Genomic DNA, 6,635 nt, shown 5'->3' with positions numbered 1-6,635 from the left:
TGGCGGATTATGATTGGTCAGATCACCTGTCAATCAAACTCCCCACACACTGTTCCAACAAAACACAACAAACATGAACGCCGTGAATGGGCCTCTAGGGGCCGTTTACACAACACAGTTTTTTCAACTAAATACTGGAAACCTTTTATGTGTTTTGGCCGTTCATTTACCCGACAATGGCGTTTTGGGGCCCTGAAAACGCAAACTTTAAAAAACGGGTTTCAAAGTGCAAGTTTGTGAAAACGATACCGTTATCGAAAACGATACCATTAAAAAAAAAAAACAAATTTGTGAAAACAGTGACGTCATGCGCATGCGTATCCCGTGTTCAGTCTATAGACGTGTGTGTTTCTTTACAAAGTGACATTGCCATCTACTGGCCTGGCGTGAATAATACAGCGGTTTTAATTGTTTTCGCGGATCCGTGTGAACGAGGATCGGTCTGACGATGTTGTCGTCTGTATGCGAAAAATGTAAAGGGAAATCTTTTATGTTTTTAGCACATCATTGTAGTGTAAACGCACCCTCAGCTGTGAGAGAAATAGTTGTCCCCTTCCCAGCATCCTCTAGTTTCTTTATATGACTCCACCACATAAACACACTGGTTACACACTGGTTATAGAGTCTTTTATCCAGGATAAATCCCCCAGCACATCATCACAAACACATAAACATCGTCCGGATTTAAGATTACAAAATTCCCAACCGTGCTTTTCCTGGAGGTTTGTGTCAAGATTTCACACTTAAAGTCCCCATGAAAACAAAATTGAAGTTTTATTTTATTTTAGTATGAATATGTTTGCCTTACTGTTATCTATAACTTAGTGCTCCAAAACAATGACACATTTAGTAGATATAAGCATTCAAAACTAACGTACTTCAAAACTCTCTTTCGCCAATATGGATCAATGGTTTTGATGACATTCAGATTTTCTGTCCAATCAAATGCTCTCTAGAATCGGAAGCTCCGCCCCCTACATTATAAATAGACGCTGAAATTGGTCACTTGTTCACACATGTACTTTTTTTCTACATCGTGAATGGCACATAGTGCACTATATAGGTGATAGGGAATGATTCAGACAGTGTAAATAATCTTTCCATTGGGGCGAATGAAGTCTGGTGTCACGTAAGTATCACGTGAACCGCCGCAGCTCCGGTCCAGAGACACGAAACACAGAGCGGATCATAAAATGATTCAGACCCGTTTGAATTCTGCACAGAATGCTGTATTTTAAAGCGATATGGAGGAGATTATGAGGAGAAACTGTTGGAGATAAAAATTGCGGCTTTACTGAACTCAACAGCTCTGGACGAGCTGTGATAGAAACTAAACGCTATTGGTTATTTTAAAAAAGGGGAGGAGCTGTTCGATATGCCCCGCCCCTTCTTCCTGTTTCAGTGGAAATATCATCAACACATTGAATAATGCTGCGCGTTTCAAAGCACTTCAGTGGGCCTTTAAAAGTGTTTTAAAAGTGGCTCATCCGAACAGATGCAGAGTCAGAACAGTCCATTTCACAACAATTATTTTCATACACATGAAGACCTGTTTGTCAGGTATCTGATGTAAATTTAAACTCACAAACACTTCAATGTGTGCGTTCCCATACAAAAACAAACTTCACAAATGGAAGCCAAGCCGTTTGTGCAGCAAACCGTCCACTTTCAATCATATCAGCAAAATGAGCTGAAAATCACAGGCCTGAAGTGCGGAGGGCGAGAGAGCAGTCGCTCGGGAGAACGCGGCTCAATCTTGCTCCATTACTCCCGCCAGGACAATCTAAGCACACGCGGCGACCTCATCAGCGGAGGTATTTTAAGATCAAACAACAAAACTCTCTAAAGCAGGAGGTAAAAGCTTTGCCCACCCATTAGCAGCTTTCCCGCGGGACTCCTTTTAGCCCCGGGTGAGGGCAATAAACGCACCTGAAGCGGCCCGAGCAGTCTGTGTCCACAGCGGGATGAGCCGAGAGCAGATGAGACTGTGAGAGTCTCTGCCATCCCTCCGTCAGAGACCAGGAGCTTCTCCTGAAGAAACCACGGAAGAAGTGTTAAAAGTTTTACGTCTATTGATGTAAAGTTAAGATCAATCAGAATTCAGCATGCAAATATTACGATTGACATGGTCGCTTTCAGTCAGTTTGTAAACATTCTAAAATCAATGGGAAGTTTTCCATACATAAATCCTAAATTTCAATGAATTGTCAAAAAAAAAAAAAAAAAAAATGGAAAAACAGACTCACTATGTTCAAATATGTTTTATTCATAGTTTTTTGTCTGATATCTGATATCAACTGCAGAAAAATGTGAAGAAGAAGAGGACGATGAAGAAGACTTTGACATTTTAAAGCAGTGCAAATGTTCTAAGGTGTTCTAGGTGGTTGCTAGGGCATTGCTAAGTGGTTTCTAGGTTGTTTTAGGTGGTTGTTAGGACATTACTAAGTGGTTGCTATGATGTTTTGGGTGGTTGCTAGGGCATTGCTAAGTGGTTGCTAGGATGTTTTGGGTGGTTGCTAGGGCTTTGATAAGTTATTGCTAAGGTGTGGGTGGTTGCTAAGTAGTTTCTAGGGTGTTGCTGGTTTTTACGTGGCAGCTAAGGAGATCTAGATGGTTACTCTGTGTGCAACTGGTTGCTAGGAAATTCTGAGTGGTTGTAAAGTGGTTTCTAGGGAGTTCTGGGTGGTTGCTAGGGTATTGCTAAGTGGTTGCTAAGGTGTTCTAGGTGGTTACTCTCTGATTTATTTTGTGTAACTGGTTGCTAGGAAATTCTGAGTGGTTGTAAAGTGTTTTCCAGGGAGTTCTGGGTGGTTGCTAGGGCATTGCTAAGTGGTTGCTAGGGCTTTGATAAGTTATTGCTAAGTTGTGGGTGGTTACTATGAGGTTTCTTTTGTGTAACTGGTTGCTAGGAAATTCTGAGTGGTTGTAAAGTGGTTTTTAGGGAGTTCTGGGTGGTTGCTAGGGTATTGCTAAGTGGTTGCTAAGGTGTTCTAGGTGGTTACTCTGTGATTTATTTTGTGTAACTGGTTGCTAGGAAATTCTGAGTGGTTGTAAAGTGGTTTCTAGGGAGTTCTGGGTGGTTGCTAGGGTATTGATAAGTGGTTGCTAAGGTGTTCTAGGTGGTTACGCTGTGATTTCTTTTGTGTAACTGGTAGCTAGGAAATTCTGAGTGGTTGTAAAGTGGTTTCCAGGGAGTTCTGGGTGGTTGCTAGGGCATTGCTAAGTGGTTGCTATTGTGTTCTAGGTGGTTACTCTGTGATTTATTTTGTGTAACTGGTTGCTAGGAAATTCTGAGTGGTTGTAAAGTGGTTTCTAGGGAGTTCTGGGTGGTTGCTAGGGTATTGCTAAGTGGTTGCTAAGGTGTTCTAGGTGGTTACGCTGTGATTTCTTTTGTGTAACTGGTAGCTAGGAAATTCTGAGTGGTTGTAAAGTGGTTTCCAGGGAGTTCTGGGTGGTTGCTGGGGTATTGCTAAGTGGTTGCTAAGGTGTTCTAGTGGTGGCTAATTGGTTTCTAGGGAGCTCTGGGTGGTTACTAGGTAGTTTGTTGGGCTTAAGTGATTGCCAGGGTGTTCTAAGTAGTTGCTAAGTGGTTTCAAGGGTTTTCCGGATGATTTCTATGTGTCACCGTTTCCACATATTCACGTTATCTTTTTTGTTTACACTAGGTGATAACAGTATAATTTTCATTAACGTGCACTCTGAAACCCGTTTACAAAAGTTAGCGTTTTCAGGCACCCAAAACACTGTTGTCGTGTAAATGAACGGCCAAAACACATAAAAAGTGAATCATTTTTAATGAAAGCGCTGTCGTGTGAACGGCCCCTGAGAGCCACAGGACCCGGTCCTGTAATGTACGTTTCCACTCTCGGTGTCTCCTTACAATGAGAGCCAATCTGGTGTGGGAGAGATCTGGCCAAGTGTGCAATCCCAAAACAATGAGCTCCTTTCAGAAGCTAAGTGCCTATTGTGAGGCTAAAGGCTAGAAAAGCATTGACTAATTACATGCTCTTCATCAGACACCTTCTGCTGCACGGCCTGACGGACGGGACGGGCCCGTCAAACTCACACTTATTTTACTGCGGTAATTTGAACCCAACCCACTTCAAAAGACACGGAGAGGAAGAGAGTGGCAGACTTCTCTCTGATCTTATAATGTGCTTGCGTTCACGTAAACACCCTCAGAGAAGTGCCGAGTAACTCTCTCAGCGCTGTATTAAAGCGCCTCATTTCTCTCTGTCTTTCTCTGACAGATGGACAGCGATCCCTCATACCTCACGTCATCATCCGCCAGGAACACCGTGTTTACAGACATACACCGCATTCTCTATCAATCTGACGCTCATGTTTACCATGCAGGCGTTTAACCTTCATCCTGCGCAATGTCAGACTGATGCCGGACTCTTCCGGACTGTGAAGGAGGAACCAGGTAGAACAATGTGCCAAGGGTGAATCTGTCTGTTTCACCCAGATATCAAAAGAAAGAATATATATACACACATAAAAAATTTAATATCGTGCAAAAGTTATAATTTTGATGATTATGGCTTATGAAAACCCCAAATTCAAAATCTCTGAAAATTTGAATATTAAATGAAATCAATAAAAAAAAGGATTTTAAATACAGAAATGTCGGCCCTCTGAAAAGTATAATCATGCATATGAATTTAGTTACTAAATATATTAGTTTCACCTTTTAATTTGAATTACTGAAATACACAAACTTTTGGACAATATTGTAATTTTTTTAGTTTCACCTGTATATATACATACAGTATATATATTAAAATAAGTCTATATCTATAACTATTAAACTTACATTAAAAGTGACAGTAAAATTATTTATATATATATATATAGCATTTGTTGTTTTATTTTAATACAAATAAATGTTATACATTTTTATATATTAAAAATATTTTAATAATATTATTAAATAATGATGAACGTAAACAATTTCTGAGTAAATCGTATTATTAATGAATTAATTGATTAAAATCTAGTAAGAATAACCACTGAAAACTGTCCCAGTGAGAATAATGTTACAGTGCAAAAAAAAAACTCTTAAAGGTCTTCATTTTTAAAAAGCTTAATTTCCATCATACAAAATATTATTATATTACATTATATAATAAAGTCTGAATAAAACATCTAATGTTTTGTCATAAAAAATAGTGTCACAATGCAAAATAAATAAATAATCTGGTCAGATTTAGTTTGGGGAACACATATTCACTATTAACTATATTACTTTTGCCTCAATAAACTCCTTATTCCTGCTTATTAATAGTTAGTAAAGTAGTTGTTAAGATGTAGAATATAATCATGCAGAATAAGGCATTAATATGTGCTTTATAAGTACTAATAAACAGCCAATACCCAAGTAACACGCATGCTAATAAGCAACTAATAGTGAGAATTAAACTAAAGTGTTAAATACATTTCTTTAATTTAATTTCTTAATTCCTTCTTTTTTTTTAAATGTGATGGACCATCCAGGCTAGAAATGATAATAAATCACCAGTTTACCAGCTCAACTAACTTTAAAATTGTTTGGATAAAAGCTTCTGCCTGATGTGAACATAAACCAGCGATCCTCTGCAGGGAACACATTAACATTCATGGCGATACGCAGAAGAACGAGGGCGAGAACGAGAGGCCTGTCACCGGGTCTGGGACAGTAGAGACGGGAATATTCTGTGTATCTCAGGTAATTTGCTTCCCCGAAGGCCTGAGTGTGATCTGACCTCTCAGACGGTTTGTCCTGAGATGAAACCGACAGATTAGAGCACAGACAAGAGGTCACACCGGGGTCACTCACTGCCCTGAAGACTCACGAGCCTTTTGACAACAAAAGAGTCACAAATGAACACGTGAATATATAGTCCATTTTTGATCTCAAAGATTTATTAACTGCACTCAGAAAATATTTAGGCCTAAGATTAAGATTTATGTATTTGAACTGCATATAAATTTCCATGCATCTGGATTAAAAAAACAAACTAATAAACTTAATGAGATGCATATTGTCAATCACACATAAATTAAACAGGTAGGAAACATGTACGATTTCTGTAACAAACTGAATGTGTTTTAAATACACAATAACCTGGTTTATATATTTATCATCAATAATTTTAACCTCATTTATACTTGAAGTTTGGCTTATCTAGACATTCTAACTGAGTTAAAACTCAATACATTTAATTGTTTTTACAATGAACGGATTTATGCTGGTTCTAAACTATTTGAATAAATCTATTTTGAAAATATGAAAAAATTGAAAATGTATTTTATTAATAGATAATAATAAACTATGCCATGTTTTTTTTAATGCAGATCAGTTTTATAACGGGCAAATATGCATCACATTAAGTTTATTCGTTTGTTTATGATAAAACTGTGTAATTCAAATTTTATATGCAATTCAAATACATAAATCTTAAATTTAGGCCTAAATATTTATCTATTTTTGACAGTGTCACCGCAGTGTTATTTCAAAATCATATTTTTGAATGAGTTTATATTTTTGTATTTTCTGTTTTAGAAATGTTGTTGTGTTTTTGTAAAGTATGTCTATATAGTTTTTAATAATTTTCATTTCAGTTTTAGTTTGAGTGACTTTAGTAGTAAGTAAG

Source organism: Scardinius erythrophthalmus (assembly GCF_964197995.2).
Source record: "Scardinius erythrophthalmus genome assembly, chromosome: 10".
NCBI classification, from domain to species: domain Eukaryota; kingdom Metazoa; phylum Chordata; class Actinopteri; order Cypriniformes; family Leuciscidae; genus Scardinius; species Scardinius erythrophthalmus.
The sequence above is the reverse complement of the archived record's forward strand: the minus strand, read 5'-3'. Positions refer to the sequence as shown.